This window comes from Hippoglossus hippoglossus, chromosome 19 (genome assembly GCF_009819705.1).
Source record: "Hippoglossus hippoglossus isolate fHipHip1 chromosome 19, fHipHip1.pri, whole genome shotgun sequence".
Taxonomy (NCBI): Eukaryota; Metazoa; Chordata; class Actinopteri; order Pleuronectiformes; family Pleuronectidae; genus Hippoglossus; species Hippoglossus hippoglossus.
Genome location: NC_047169.1, coordinates 15,617,224 through 15,632,764, shown reverse-complemented (window position 1 = coordinate 15,632,764; position 15,541 = coordinate 15,617,224).

The window sequence follows — 15,541 nt, the reverse complement described above, 5'->3', positions numbered from 1 at the left end:
ACTCACCTCATTATTTTTTCTACGTTACATTTTAGTAAACTGGGCTCTATATATTCTCAGAATCAGTTTGATGCCCAGCACGTTGGTGAGGAGCCCCTCAGATTCCGTCCTGGGGCACGATGGTTGTTGCTCGAGCTTCAGTGAGCTGTGGTCGACTCTTTCACCCACGGCCGCCTGGCTCCACATCTGACAAGTGAGTCCATGTGTTAATGACTTCACCTCGTGTTAAATACCTCTACTGAGGCAATTAGAGACACATGGAAGGCATTTGCTACAAGTGCTGGCCACTGCTGCAACCCTGTTTGAATGAATAATGAAGAGGAATACAATCACGGGCAAAAGTGGAAACACATGACAAGGGTGTCGGAGTGAGCCCCAGTGTAATGTGATTTAAAAAACTTTTATCTCTATTGCCTCTGAATCCAAACGGGGTCAGCTGCCCATTAGGTGTCTGAAATGCCAATTGTAACCAAGAGGTTGATGCCTGGTGGACCACCGTTTTTTTTTGTCCCTTTCAAAGACAGAGACAGAGTTGAGGGTACCATTGTCATTGTTCAATTTAAGACTCTATAGCTGCTTTCAGACATGCAATGAACTCCACAGTCCCGAAGGGGGTGTGTGTGTACGCAAATGTCCGAGTGAGAGCCTCCCGACTTTCTGCAAACGTTCTCTGGCCAGTTCTCTGGTATAAAGTCCTCAGAAAGTCCAGAGGAGCTGATCTGCGAAAACAGTAGGAGATCTTCTGCAGTATTCACAGTGAGCAAGTGGGGGTGTTGATGACGTTTCTAACATGCAACTGACGCACAAAATGAAAATGGTGCCATACATGTAGAAGACACCTACAAAGATATTAAGAGAGCTTTTGGCGATAAGAGCTGATGCAAGCGTTGGTGTGCTTTATCAAAAGGTGAATAACAACAACACAGAAATCAAGCGAATCTGAGCGGAGAATCATGTGTGAAGGAAGACTCAGCAGAACGTCCAGTCATCCTCCTTTGTTTCTTTGGAAAGGGTTTATCTGAGGCAGGCTGAGATCCAAGCTGAGACTGCCCGATCATCTGGTGGGGAGGGCAGATACAGTAAGTGCGGTCATCAGCATAGCAGTGATGAGTAACACTGCAAGAGTGAATAATAAGAATAGAAACACAGATCTTTGAGGTACCTCACTGGAAAGAAAGCGATGCTTCAACCCAGTGTGTCACAGGGCGAACATGCAGCGATGGAGAACACACACGCAGCAAGGCCCCCCTCCAGGATTCAAACCTACGACAAAGTCACTGAGCATGATCCTCATATTTGCAAACTCATTATCAGTTTCATCACACTGCCAGGCCAACTCTGTGATACAGTTTCTCAACCTCCTCAAGGGTCGGAGTGATTCTGTGATACTGATAAGTACGTTTTACAGATCCCTCAGCATGGCTTCAGTCACATGTAACTTCTTTTCTCTGTTCTGCCAGTTTTGGTGCTTGCCTGAGAAGCTGCTGAAGTTGATGTGTCATCCATAGAGTGGTTTCTAAATGGAGTGGTGGATAGTGCAGAAGGCTGAAAAAGAGTAGAGTAGTAATTTTACAAGATTTAAGTAGAAATATTATGATAATAAAGTCTGCATGTCATGTTAGAGGGGGGATATCAGAAGATCAGCCTGTCGTCTGTCAAAATGAGGACTGGGGATCATCTTGTTAAGTTAAACTAAAGATCAGGTTTCAGAAATAATGAAATACTTCATCCTTTGGCTCATCAGCATCACGTCTTTGAAAAAATTGCGCAAGAAACAGTGTCGATTCTGAGGAAAGAACCACATGAACTCTGCTTCTTTTGTGGAAGAACAAATGTTTGCTAGTGGTGGACCGCAGGGTTTTCATCAGCGAGATATTAAAAGGGGTTTAATACTTTCATATCACAGGTTTTCCTTCCTGCTTATTACCTGAAATGTTTTTCTTTTCTTTATTCTTGTAATATTATGAGATTTTTTGGGCCCTTAAGCTCGGACAGCAAGCTAAAACACATTCTGTACTGTATGTTATCATTATCAAGAAATAGGTTCCAAGTCAGCAGTTGTTTTAATTTCTCTGAAGTTCTTGTCTCCCTTAGGACCAGTGTGATCTCATTATCAACAGTATGAACCAAAATTCTAGCCTGTGGTAAGACGAGGCTCCTCCCCTCAGGCAGGTTGTTTACTGAATCTGAACACCGCACATTTCAGCATGTTGTTGCCCATAAACTCTATCGTCTCAAATGCATCGAGTTTGGACACTATCGTTTTATTTTTATATGAGAAAACACAGGCAGTTGCTACAATAAACCATCCAGGAGTTACTTGTGTTATCTGAACAGCCACTCAGAGAGTAGAGGGACTTTCCTGCAAGTCGGATAAAACAGAAATATGATTTTTCTCATGGTGGCTGTACCACGAGGAGCAATATACTGAAAGATAAGTATCATTTCTTTGTCTGCTCTTTCATCCTTCACATTTCCCTTCTCCCTATTTACTTCCTTTAAGGTCAATGTAGACCTAAAAAATCTCCTTCATCTCTGTTCCATAAAAAAAAACATCTCTGTCTACATTTTGCAGTAAGACGAGCTGAAATTGAGGGGATTTAAAGAAAGCGACGCTAAAAGGGACCAATGAGAGAATTGATTAGGGATGACAGTTAAAGAGCGAGACATAGGAAACTGAAAAAAATTGCACTAAAGCAGCCAGGGTTTCTCTAAGCCTCCATCGCCATACTTCAGACAGGAGTATTAGATTCATACTCACTAGAGACATTAGGACGATGAGAGGATATCCTCCTCAGTCCCAGCAGAGCTGATGAGAGCAGAAATGCATGTGCTGGTCAGTTAGTACGGAGACTTGACGACTTCCTGCTTCATCTCGCAGTGAATGAAGAATTGGCTTGAATTTAAATGTCTTTTTCACGATGGAGGAAATCAAGTACATGTGCAGTATGTGTTCATGACACTCGATAAGAATAGTGTGTGGACACCAATACCATCGAAAGTATTTTTATCAAACAAAAAAACTAAAAAGTTCCATTCTTCATTACTGTGGTAGAAGGTCTTAATTTTACATCTACCAGTAAGTGTAAATCTTAACAACTAACAGGGTTAAATAAAACCATGGCGAGCTGTCCACTCCTGTTTTGATCAAAGACTGGATATAAAAGTGGTCGTAGAATCTTACTACTTACTGCGCAAGTACCTGAAATCTGCATTCTCTCAATATACCACCGGAGGGCGACTCTACTGTTTGCAAAAATAAGTTTATTTCTATAGAAGTCTATGAGAAAATGTCTCTACTTGTCAGTTGATTTATAACATTAATCAACATTCACCTGAGGAGTTTATTGTCTCAATATCTCGTCTTCTTCAATACAACATGATGGTCATTTTGAAAATGATGCTCCTATTTAGAATAAAGTAGAGGATAAAACACAGAATGCATTGAGGGCATGGATACCATATGACTGACAGCTTGTACCATCCAATGCATGCAGGTCACAGGTGTAGGTGGGCGTGTCCTCGAGCCCTCAGTCTGGCTCCTTCCCCTGCTCCTGCAAATGTGGTTACCACTGGTTTCAAAAAATCAAGATGGACAAAATGGCAAACTGGAGGCTCCACAAACCACGTCATGGTGGGTTGTATGTCATGATCTGTATGTCATAAAAAATGTCATAATATAAGATGACAATACTATTATTGCTCAACAAATAGACAGACGTAGAGGAGGCTGAAGATAAATTATCGCTCACTCCAAATTCCTTTTCTTCTGCTCTTGGTTTCCGCAGTGCTGAGTTTGCTCATCCAGGATCTGAATTCAATCTTTCATCTCCTTCGAAATCGCAGCTTTAATTTGTAGAAACATAGAGGACATTTAATCTTGGCTCAAACTCCAGAGGCAGTGATGTTGTATGTGGCTCTTAACCAGTTATGTTTTTTTTAAAACTCCTACATTTCACTTCCCCCCTGCTCCCGCATGGCGACCTCACATCTCTGTCATTAAGTCGGCCAGACGCTACTTCATCAGGCATATTATTGTAGGTTTAGATAATAGAAAGTGCCTTGTAACATTTACCTGTACCTAATTAAGCTGTTTGTTATCATGGTCGGCCACCTGCAATGGTTATGATTCCATTCGTATTTGATTGTACAAGTGTTTCTACCTACGAATGTGTGTGTGCATGCTTGTGTAAGTGGTAGTCCAGGAGTTCTTGGTTTTTTACGTCGATGTCCATACAATTGACTTTCTCTGGAAGTTGCCTTTAACACATGAACAAAGCAGCAGGAGATATTCTGCTCCAGTGTTCAGAGGAGGGCAGGTGCACCGGGCAGAGGCAGGATGAAACATCTAAGCTCCGCTGTGAAGATCATGTGCACATTGACTTTGGCGTCGGCCCTTATCACCAAAAGCTCTCTAAGTTTTGGTCCCTGTCTTCTACGTGTACAGCAGCACCTTTTCATAGATATATTTGTAGTTTTTTCTTTTTTAAATTTGTGTCCGTCACAAGTTTTTACAAAGGGGGGGCTGGCAGAAAAAACTCCGACGTTCTCACATACAAGCCCCACCGGAGAATGTCCCATTATCTGGAGTTGGGTGCATGACTGAAAGCAGCTTTACAGTTTTGTTGCCAGGCTCTCATCCATGTATTTATTTATGTTTTCTTCACCTTTAATCAAACTGCATTCGAGCAGAACCGAGTTCACAGCCCGGTTCCTCGTCTTCTGTTTACGAAGTAGAAATGCAATACTTCCTGTTTGTCAGAACCCCTACCCCTTGCAAAAAAAAATAAAAAATCGGCTACCGGAGTGTTGACAACAGTACCAGTGCCAATGTGTTCAGCCAGTCTGGTGCCAGTGTTGGGACGGAGGCCAGCGGTGAGGAAATTGGTGGCATTAAGCTCCGACTACTCACTGTTTGTTACCTGCCCAGCACCAGATGGCAGACAGACAAAGTTAGCGACGAGCCTGTGAACATTTAGCAGCTGGAGAGCCAAATGTGAGCCGTCATCTTTTTTTCTCTCACAGTGAGACAGACGAGTTAAACTTCACGTTAAAACCGAGAAATTGAAGCGTTGAACGGATGGTGAGCAGGAAATCTCAGCACTTCTCCCTCTCTCTCACACTGTTTTTCATTGTGTGCCAGCATCCTGCGGCTCCCGTAGCTCGACTGATGTAGATTAAGGTGGACTAGCCAAATAGACTGAAGAAGCCCAGTTGTTGTAGCTATGGCTCCAGCGGCTCCAGGGAGTCAGGCACGTGGAGAAGCAAAGGGTAATGTTTGTTTGTTAACGCCACATGGTCTGTAAAACTCTGTGTGTGTGTGTGTGTGTGTGTGTGTGTGTGTGTGTGTGTGCACTTGGATATTATACATGTATACGCATGTGTGAGTTAGCATGCGAGTTTCCAGATGGAGTGAAGGTTTATGTTATTTAAATTGGCTCATACATCATACCAGCAGCCCATTATGACTGAGGTCTGCTATCTGAACCACACATCGCCTGCTCTCTTTTTGTCTTCTTTATTTGCATGAACTGGTCACGGGTTTGATAAATGTTGATCACAAATGATGCGTGGAAAAAGCAGCGCTGTGCCTATCTGCTCCAATTTGTTCTCTCCATTTCCTTTTACCGCAGAGTTGGAGAGATTATAGTTGCAGGAAAAACACAGGAATGGGGTTACTCCATTTCTGTCTTATTGCTACAGCCCAAGATCGGACCAAGCCCTGATTGGATCAAACCTATAGACTATATAAACTCTATCATATAGATTGAGGTCACGGCAAGTTTTCAGAAATTTTGAAACTGACCTGCTTGCCACAAGTAAGCAAGCAAGTCACGGAAAAGTTGGCTTTTCGCAGTTGTCAGTCAGTGTGCAATCATGTGCTTTGGAAGGGGGTGGGATGTATTGGTTTAATTTTGTGTAGCCTGCTCTTTCTAGTTTTTCAGGAATACTAACCCTAGCTCTAATAAAATAAATCACTGCAGGGCTAAGGTACTAGCGATCATTAAAGACCACTATGAAAAAACTTGAAACGAAAAACTAGATTGAGAGGTGTCCAAAGTCTTATCAGACGCCAAAACATCCATACATCCATTTTCTATTATCCTCTTATCCTTGGAGGGTCGCGGGGGGAGCTGGAGACAATCCCAGCTGACATTGGGCCAGAGGGGGGGGACACAAGCATATCACATGGCCAACATACAGAGACAAACAACCAGTCACACCTAAGGTCAATTTAGAGTCTCCAATTAACCCCAATCTGCGGGTCTTTGGAATGTGGGAGGAAGCCGAAGAAAACCTATGCAGACACGTGGGAGAACATGCAAACTCCACACAGAAAGACCCCAGCCGAACCGGGATTCCAACCAGGAACCTTCTTGCTGTGAGGCGACCGCTGCATCACCCACCAAAACATCACAGCAGTCAATTATTCCATCAATCGTCACTAAGATCAGGCGGTAAACAGCAGAAATGCAGCAGTCATACCACAAAGTGTTCTACCAGGTATGTGCGCCTTCACAAATGTGACTGGCCAACACTGAGCCTTGCCGGATGATGAAGCACAACTTGAACCTGGTGAAACTGCTTTGCTGGATGACTGTGCATTTTGTTACGTGAGTCCTCCATCTTCAGACCCCACTGCTTTTTTGACTGGCGCCTTTTTAAGAGCTACTGACAGTCTGAACTTGGCCTAAAGGTAAAAGTTATAACTGGTGATACGAAGGCTACAAAAAAGGAAACTGGTCTTCCCAAAATTAGTTAGTGTCAATTCTTTTATCCATTTTTTCGGAAACCAGTAATAAAATGCTTTTGCACTTGCTACTACCATTTAAACAGATATATCGTTGATGATATATCTATTTTGTATATCGGCAGCTTGTTGGCAGTCAACAGCTTTACATGAGGTTTTGGCTGGACGTGTTGTCCCCAGACTCCCTCAGCTGTTTGACTAAAACTCCACATCAGTATTTACGCCTTTTAAACTAAACCCTGCTACCTTTGAGATGTTATGCCACAGTTTACTCAGGCTTTGGAGGAGCTGAACTAAGTGCACACAGGGAGCAGTTTGGGGAGCCTGGGAGTCTGGAGCATCAAATACACAGAGCTGCAGCGACTCCGACCGTCTGACAAGTTGACATTTCAGCAGCCATGAAGCAACAAAGACTGGCAGTGATCGGCAACACTTGCACACCACAGCAGATTTTTCGTTCTGCATTAGTGCCGGCAAAATTATTACAGCGCACCTTTAATAAGGCGAAGAACCCGAAGGACAAATGCCATGGAAATACTGAAGAAGTGCTTCGAGGAATGTCAACCAGAGTGTATTAAAGTAGCAGGTTTTCATCTGCCTTTGAAATAAGACATTAAGTTATTGAATGTCAAGTTCAGGTGATTAAACACATGTGAACTTTATTTGTATTTGAATGTCTGGATGTGCTGCTCATTAGCCTAGGGTGTGGGAGTCTATGGGTAATCTAATTCAATAAAGTGAACTTGTCCTCAAACACAACCTTAGTGCATTCTTTGCATGTCATCTTGAGTAAAAACATAAAGACTATGCAGAACTGTAACATATAAAGGCCTGATGGAGAGGATAAAGAAATCCTAGATGCTGATTTGTGGTCAGTTTTTCAGCTTTCTCACTGATGGTTCTCGGACTGGGATTTGGGATGGGGAACCTGATCCAGGTCTGTTGCTCCCCGTCTGAGAGGAAAGCAGCATATGGAATCCATCCACCTCATACATCTATTTTTCATCATCACCCTCCTCTCCTTTCTCCATTGTTGTGCTGAGTTAGTAATGGGACTCTGGTTGACCAGTGGGCAGTTTATACTTGCCAAATGCTCTGCACTCTTTCATCCTCTTCTTTCACTCATTTAGCAAGGTCTGGGAACAGCCCCTGTCTTTTATAGTGTCTTTAAACTAGATCGGGTCATTTACATTACATCTCATTTAGCTGACGCTTTTATCCAGGGCGACTTACAATAAGTGCATTCAACCATGAGGGTACAAACCCAGAACAACAAGAATCAAGAAAGTACAATTTCTTCAAGAAAGCCAAACTACAAAGTGCTATAAGTAAGTGCCATTTAAGTGCTACTAAATTGTTAGTTTAAACATGCCATGGCTTAGGTCATAGCTTAAAGAAACTATCAAACTCTTTTACTTCTTATCAAATCTAGTTTTCAAGGTAGCATACAAATGTGGGTCACTTCAGGCAATGATGCAGCAGTTCTGGGCTTCTTGCTGCTGGCACAAAATGAATTCTGAGTAAACATGCTGTGTTCTAAACAAGGTATCATCTGGATGTGAACCTGAAGTGGCCCGTGAGGTAGCTGGAGAATGTGGCCCAAATAGCACAAAACTAATTTCGGGCCACCTTTGTATGGCATGTGAAATTCTTATGGCTTAGTTGTGGCACCAGATCTGGCAAACAGGAGTGTGCACCGCTAAAGGGCAATCATTGTGCACGGTATGTGGACGGGATGACAGTGTGTGCCAAATCTGGGCAAAAATGTTACTTTGTGGGATCAGAAACCTTGAAATCGAAAGATTCAAGAGAGGGTCAAAATAGATGGTATTTTATGATTTATTAAGTTAAGTATTCCTAACAAATCTTGATTCTTAGTTAACATCAATGCTATTCAATTATTATCCACTACAACTTATGCATATTGGATTAAAACGTGTAGAACCATTAATTTATTCTGTAACTTCTGTCAGGTGTATATACTTCACCACTTACACATTAAACTAATATATTATTATCTGCCTTTTTATTAAAAAAAAGTTAGGTTATTAAATATATTATTATAGGACTATAATAAGATTGCAGAATGATTTCACTAAGCTGCTCAGAAGCTAGACAACTTTGCGGTGTGTCTCCGTGCCCTGTTATCAATATAAAGTAGCTTAGCTTGTTATTAGCTAATTAGCAGATTTTATGACTGGCTCTTATTTGAATGATTTGACAGAGGTCAGACAGGACTATATACTGTATAAAGATGATATCGCAATTCTCAAAGTGAAGTCAAAGCATCTATATTGCCCCCTGGTGACTGGCTGCAGTGTTTGTCGTATACCCCGCCTCCTCCGTGTTAGCAGATAGGACATGGACCAATCTAAAAAGTCAAAGTACACATTAAACAAATATTTTCAAACGATGGCTTCTATCTTTTTAGGTGGTTCTGATCACATCATGATTGGTCAACTGTATGTATCCACATCATAATCACAAGAGCGCAGACTGGCTCCAATTGACGTTTTTCGGGATAGTTTGGCTTCATTTTGTGCAATATTGACAAAAATGTCTATTCAAAATCTCACATCTCATGTTAACAAAACTCAGACCATCACTGCATCATGACGTCTGTTCAAAGAGCTTTTTGTCGCTCTACAAGAATCCATGGGAACTTAACACAACCCAGCCACAGGGTGAATTATGGCAACGGAAATGCAAAATACAAAGATGACAAACATTACAAATTATCACTGATTCCTATGTGGTTATTTTGAACAAAGATTTATTTCAGGACATTTGATATTTGACATTCTCAACATGGGGAAATGTATTCCTCTTGAGGAGTTGGTTGGTTAAAAGGTTGAAATGAAAGAACATATAAAACTACACATTTCTTCAGACAAAAGGTATGAAAAAGAAAAGAAAGCATGGCCAGAGCTCTTTACCTCTCTGGCTTTTTACTTGACTCAGATTGCGGTTTTGTTGCACAGCCTCCATGAATAATCTGAGACAGGCCTCATTTACAAATAAGTGCCTCAATTGCTTGGAACTGGAGGATACTGTGTGTGTGTAGACACTCGTTGGAAGGATTTATAAAGTGTTTATATAAAGTGTGAGGAGGGCGGATGATGCCAAATGGAGAAAAGGATCTCGAGTTTCAGCCAGAATGCTTGTTTGAGGAGAAGCTGATAACGGTTTGGTTCGACTGCAATTATAATTAATTAGTGACCAAAAAAATCTATCGCCACTGCCAACCCCAATTTTTTTATAGAAACGCACTCATGCACACGCATAGACGTACATGAGTCGGGCTGAGGTGTGAGGCCTGGTTTTGGAACAGCTACTGCTTCGTTAATGGATGATTACATTGGAGGAATGTTTATCACCAATCTGTTTGCTGAGCAGCACCAGTTCCTTCTCTGTCCAAAATACAATGCCTGTCGATCGCTGCGCTTATTCAACTTTTAGAAAAAGCCTTGAGCGTTACAATAGGGTCTTGATCTCCACAACTGCTTTCCTGACAACCGACGTCAGAGACGATGACCCTGGGTGCTCAGATTTATTATTTCAGTTTGCATCAAGGCCAAATCTGAGGCCACAGTGGCGTTAGCAGATAAGGCAAATCAAAAAAATCAATTAAATTGATAATCTCACAATTTTCACCTCTTCTAATTTCTTCCATAGTGATTATTTGGGGCCTAGGGCACCAGCTCATCTGAATGCGACATTATGAAAGCAGGTGTGGCAGGAATACGCAGGATCTTTGGTAACCAGTCATTTCTCGAACGAATACTCAGTGACCAGTTGTACGACAGTATGGACTTGGCATTGGCATGGCGGGTTGAGAAAGCACTATTACCCCAGGCCTCTTTATATCAAACTATAACCGTTTATTTTTTGTTAAACTGTATCTGTATCTGCCACTGTGACCATAATCATTTAATTATGACAAGCAGTGATAAATAGAGGGAGAGGCTCAGTTGATTTAAAACAAAAAGAATGCAATTCTTTTTTTACCTTGTAATAGCAGCTTCAAAATGAGATCTAGATTAAACCTTGCTGATAGCACCGCATGTTTGGCACAAAGGCTCACATTTGATTTGAGATATTAACGCCACATTTGCCATTTAAATAATGGGCCAATTTCGGCTCACATCTATTTTGTTCTGGCCACAAGAAGGCCAGAACTGTCGCATCATTGCCTGAAGTGGTCCACATCTGTATGCTATCTGGGTCTGGTGTCCCTTTCATTCCCACTCCTTTCCCTCAATGTCTATTCTCGCTCTATGTAAGTTTGGTGAGTGGGGGGGGGAACAATCTCCTGTGAGAAGTGTGTCATTGACTGATAGTCGCAGCTTCAATTGTCAGAATCAGGCCCATTAACTTTAAGAATAAAGCTGAACTGTAGATCAGTTAAAAGGAGTCAGACGTCATTAAAAACTAGTGTTTATCTCCAATATTCAGCCAGGATACTTTAAAATATCAAGAATTCTAAGCAGAGTTTGGTGTATGTGTTACTGCAGGAGTTGAAGCTGGGGATCATGGGTAATATCCACTGCCCAGTTGCGTTTCAGTTCACTGAGTGGCACACAGTAAGAGCTCTAGACAAGAGATTGATAGAGTTGCTTTAATACGCCGTTTACATTACTGCTTCCATTTTCTCATGTGCTGTGGCTTCTCCCTGCCTTATCAGGGGTAGTCGGGGTATTTAAGTCAGGAGCCTGCAATCAACACTGTCGGCCGGGGTAACACGAAGGTCAAGTCTGTTGTTGATGCTACTTATCAGATGAGATAAAGCAGTCAATTGAAGGTTGAGCTGCAAAGGTTTGTCGTTCTGTCTGCGCTTGATATTTGAAACAAATTACCATGTGAGCGTATAAATGTTGAGTAAACATCTGGGCAGGCCCAGATGTTGGACTCCCACCAGCACATAGCAGTATGCAGAAAAATCATCAGCACTACACTTTCATGCTCAAGCCAAAAGGGAAGCTTCTTTGCCCATGTTCAGCCAAATCATGTTCATAATTTGCTGACGAAATACAAAAAGTAGTTATGAAAATTAAGCCGACCTCCACCTTCACAGAGAAGCAGAACACGAGGATACACAGAAGTGCGACGGCCCAAAATATTATCAAACATGTCCTGTTCTCCTCGAGAGTTCCTCGACTGATTTCTAAGAGAGAAACTGAGATTCAAGACAGGATAAAGACACAGAGACGTACCAATAAACACAGACAGAGACATAAAAAGAGACATGGTGAGAAAGACAGATGTGCAGAAGGTGAGAGTCTTGTGTTTATGATGAAGATCTGCTGAATTACTCTCCCTGACACGGCTGGCTATGTACGATTTATGCCAAAAGTGAATACTGAACTAGATTGAAGCACGGCTTAAAATACAAGCTGGGAGACGCAGAGTCAAGCAGAGAGGGAGACGTCTGAGTTATATCATCGTTTTATTGATTTAACAGATCTCACTGATGCTCAATGACCTGTCCAATTGTCTGGAAAATAAGTGGACACGTTGGACTCGTAAATGACGATTCAAGTCAGAATGCCAGTCCTACTTGGTGAGATATTAAAGTGGTTTATATACAGTAGATCTTTTCTAGTCTTATCGAGCACTCAGAGCACTCAACATTAACCTATTCATACATATATAGCACTCCAACATATCACCCTGTTCACACTAATGCCCATATTTTGCAAGACAAACTTTGGCTTGCTTATTTAAGCGTTTGTTGTCATTTCTGTGTTCTCATCTGGACAGAGATGTTTTGTAAAATAAAAAGTGATGAGGACATAAATTATTTTAAACACAGAGGGGAAAATATCCGTGCAAAAAAAAATATCCTGATAAACTCCAAGTGCAAGAAACTCAACCAAGTCCAGTTGACCGGTTTTCTTTTTAGCACTTGGATATACCATGACAGGGACGACTAAGAATCTTCACAGACATCCTGATAAACTATAAAGCATGTGCATTTTATATTCATATTCTTTTTGTATACCAATCTACTCAAGTACATTTCAATACAAAAACATTTTTTCCACATTGAAGGGTGCATATTCTGCAGAAAATTTGTATTTTTATTCAATTTCTTTATTTTTTTTACTCTATTGCCTTTTTAAATTATTATCTTATCTTATCTTAAGTCTTTAGTTGACCCTGCTGAATCCTACTGATCTGATTAATTACAACATCTTCAGTGTTAAAGATAACACCGAACACCTCATCACGCATTGTAGCGCTTCCATAATGGGCACATAATAGATGGATAAGTTTATCATTTATATTATGGACGCCTACAGTATGTCCAAATAACAAAGAGCCATCATCACTATGTCTGCTAGATGGATTATGCAAGGTCATACTTGTTAACTTTTTTAGTATCCACCTAAAGAGAGTTTACTGGGGTCATCAATGTGTTGCTGTAGCTGGTCCAAGACAAACAGAGGAGCCCCGGGGCCCGACAGTGTGGACGCCACGTAGCAGGACAGCATTCTTGTTATTTTAATGTCTACTTCACTTGTGTTTATGGCTGTGCTTGCTTATTTATGGTATGGTGCTGTGCTTATGTGGGCTCCTCAGAGTGCTGGTCGATCCATGTGATACACCAGAGTTTCTGCTCCTGTGCTTTGTACCTCAAATGCAGCCTGAAGCCTGTTTTCATCACTGGTTCTGTGTGTTCTTCCAAATACCCTGCCCCTTGCCAAATCACTGGGTTTTCGGGATCCTGAATCCCAAAGTTTCTGCACCCTGCACCAGTCAGGACTATATACAAGTCAATTATGGTGTTCTGCCTTACTTTGAAACGCGGGATGTAAAGCGCGAAAACATTTACACAGGACCACATCATTATTTTTATACTGACAATGTATCGAGTGAATAAAGGGGACGAATCCACAGACGATTATTATCCACCCTGCAAGCCCCCCTCTGCTCTACTGGGCTTCTAAGCCTCTTTTAGCTCATTGTTTTGATATTGTGGCATATGGCCTGCTCCCATCAGCAGCAGGAAGCTCATTGAAGAAGCAATGTAGGGAGGCAAACACGTCCCCAGAAGTTGGTTGAGACCAAAACAGAGATACAGGAGTGTGAATTTTGGGCTGTAGGTCATCAGGTCGCCAGCAACATGAATGTTTTCTCTTATAAATGAATGTTATATAAAAATGTCTTACCTTCTCTCTTTCCACGTGAAGGGAAAGCTACGTCCTGCCTCGGCACATGTTGACACCTCAATTTCTGTGGGATACTGAGCTGCATTAATACAGCATCTTGCCTGAAGATGAATGAAATGGCATCTTTAAAATAGATGATGTTGAGGCAGAGAGTGTTTCTGCTTTCTGACAGAATTATGCACAAAGACTAAGCTTTTGAAAGCAAGATACATAATCAACAAAAGGGAGGACTCAAAGCAGCACACGCATATATATATATAATTATTGATATTCATGGGGTGAAAATTGTACTGCTTGAAAAACTAACCCTCGAAACTAGCAAGATCCTTTGCTAAAATCATAACAAAAAGAAGAACATAGAGAAAAAGAACAACAAAAAATATGTCAAATATAATGAGCTGATTTTATCTTTATCTGTTTAGGACCTTTTCCAGTATAAACACTGACCTTCTCAGGACCGGTAGACCACAGGGGAAGCACAGTCTGGTCCTGATGAGGCAGAACATCATTTGTGAGGTCCTGGTTAGGGGTAAGGTTTTGGTTAGGCTGTTGGAAGTAAACATGGCGTCCTAACAAGGATAGTTGTCCAGACCTTTGTGTTGAGTGTGTGATGTGTTTAATGCCTGGGGGGATTCATTCCCCTTTAAATAACTAAATTATTTGATTTTCCAAAGGTTCGTAATGCCACGATTTATCCAAACGATATCGTATTACTCTCTTGGCTTTAACATCCAAGCTTGACTGGAAATACAGAGTGCCTGCCCATCGCTTATTCTTGGTTTTGATAAAAGACAAACGTGCAAAGAACAATAATACATTTTCTTGAATTCAGTTTTTTTTCAACTCACATATCTCTTGGACATGAGCGCTCTTTCCTTTTCACCAAAACTGCCTCGAATTGTTGTGCATATTTTATAATGTGTCATCATAGTTGAATGTGTGTTATTTACGACTCTACAGTTAAAGTATTATTCAATTAATAAAGATGTAACATTGTTTTATTATCTGTAATTACTTCGATTGAATCATAAATCAACTTGAATAAATATTCTTACAGAATCTGTAAAGCATTGTTCACGTCAGCTTTTCGCTCATAAAGGAACGGTTTGGTAGACTTGACATTTGTATCGAATTGCACTATTGAAGGCTTTTTTAAATAATCTCAAATGAAGGGCTGACTATGTTAACTGAACAATTAAAAAATATAAATTACCTTATCTTACAAATGACATGAAAATTAGCATCCATGTTGCTGTTGCCAAGCAGCAGTGTTCTCATGGCATTACTACTTGGACGCAAGCACATTGGGGACATGACATCATAACCACAAGCACACGAGTTCCATTTGAAGGCAGCATGATGGGTTTATCAAAAGCAACTGGTGTAAGAGAATCGTGAATCTTGGTTGAATAATGCACATCCTTGAGTGAGTTCACCTGAGGGAGACATGAGCTGCTTTCGATGAATCCAGAGAATTTCCTGACATTTTCCAGAGGGGCTGTATATGACAACGCATGTGTCCAAGTCAGTTGCTCTTGACAGTTTCTGGAATCTTCCCTGTCAGCCCCACGGAAAATGTCCTGAAACTGTCCGAGTGGTCATGTGAGAATACGGCAGG